The 1,575-nt window shown below is 48.7% G+C and overlaps 1 pseudogene; it reads left to right on the plus strand.

The window, feature by feature from the left end:
- The first annotated feature begins 262 nt into the window (after window positions 1–262).
- Window positions 263–726, plus strand: LOC128052719 (Golgi-associated plant pathogenesis-related protein 1-like; annotated as a pseudogene).
- The last annotated feature ends 849 nt before the right edge of the window (window positions 727–1,575 follow it).

Raw genomic sequence — 1,575 nt, forward strand, 5'->3', positions numbered from 1 at the left:
AGCTCATCCTGTCCTCAATCCCCTCTATGTTCTGGCTGGTGATTACTGTTCTGGTAGCAATACTCACAGCTCTTTTCCCTTTTTTAACATTCCTTATTATATGTCTCTTACTCATGGTTCTTGATTTTAATTTGCTATCTACTTAAGGAAGGAGGCAGGAGGGGCTGTAGCCGCTGGGCCTCCTCCTCAGCTCTGAAGGGCGCCGAGCAGGGAGGCAGCGCAGTGTAGCACACTGGGAGTGGAGCAGCGCGCTGAGCCTGCCATGGGCAAATCAGCCTCCAAGCAGTTTAACAACGAGGTCCTGAAGGCCCACAATGAGTACCGGAAGCAGCATGGTGTCCCCCCACTGAAGCTCTGCAAGAAGCTCAACCGGGAGGCTCAGCAGTATTCAGAGACCCTGGCCAGCACGAGGATCCTCAAGCACAGCCCAGAGTTCAGTTGTGGCCAGTGTGGTGAGAACTTGGCATGGGCATCCTACGATCAGACAGGAAAGGAGGTGGCTGATAGATGGTACAGTGAGATCAAGAACTACAACTTTCAGCAGCCTGGCTTCACCTCTGGGACAGGACACTTCACAGCCATGGTATGAAGAATACAAAGAAGATGGGAGTGGGGAAGGTGTCTGCAAGTGACGGGTCCTCCTTTGTGGTGGCCAGATACTTCCCAGCAGGGAATGTCGTCAACCAGGGCTTCTTTGAGGAAAATGTCCTGCCTCCAAAGAAGTAATTTGTCCAGTGGAATGGGAAGGTGGCAGACTTAAGAACCTGGATATGAAGTGCCTAGAACAACAAAACTCAGCTGTGTGTCTGTCCCTGTGGGTGTGTGTGCTTGTGTGTGTGATGCTGAGTCTCTTGCACACACACTTGGTTAGACAGTTGTGCATGAAATCATTCTCATCAAAGAAATGAGCATACAAAGCCTTTATCTCGATGATTCCCTAGGCTGCAATTATTTGGACTTTGAGGGGAAAAACTCAAATTTTTAAACTTTAAAAAAATTTTTTAAAGCAAAAAAAAAAAAAAAAAAAAAGAAGGAGGCTTTATGCAATCCCAAGCCTATGGGCCCTCCAGTGACTTTTCAAAGATTGCTCATCCTTTCCCAAATTGTAGATTGGCCATCCTTTCCCCAATCCTTTCTCTGTACAGTGGGATCCACCTGAGGATGTATTATGCTGCTGCTGCTGCTAAGTCGTGTCAGTTGTGTCCAACTCTATGCGACCCCATAGATGGCAGCCCACCAGGCTCCCCCGTCCCTGGGATTCTTCAGGCAAGAACACTGGAGTGGATTGCCATTTCCTTCTCCAATGCAGGAAAGTGAAAAGTGAAAGTGAAGTCGCTCAGTTGTGTCCGACTCTTAGCAACCCCATGGACTGCAGCCTGCCAGGCTCCTCCATCCATGGGATTTTCCAGGCAAGAGTACTGGAGTGGGGTGCCATTGCCTTCTCCATGTGTTCTGCTAAGTGCTAAGTGAACATATATGGGAAGTAAATAGTCTCCAGTCATATTGCCTACTTCACTAGCTCCTCGCTGCCCATGACAGGCCCACCATCATGCCATTTTGTAGAGACCAACAATG

This window comes from Budorcas taxicolor, chromosome 8, assembly GCF_023091745.1.
Source record: "Budorcas taxicolor isolate Tak-1 chromosome 8, Takin1.1, whole genome shotgun sequence".
NCBI classification, from domain to species: domain Eukaryota; kingdom Metazoa; phylum Chordata; class Mammalia; order Artiodactyla; family Bovidae; genus Budorcas; species Budorcas taxicolor.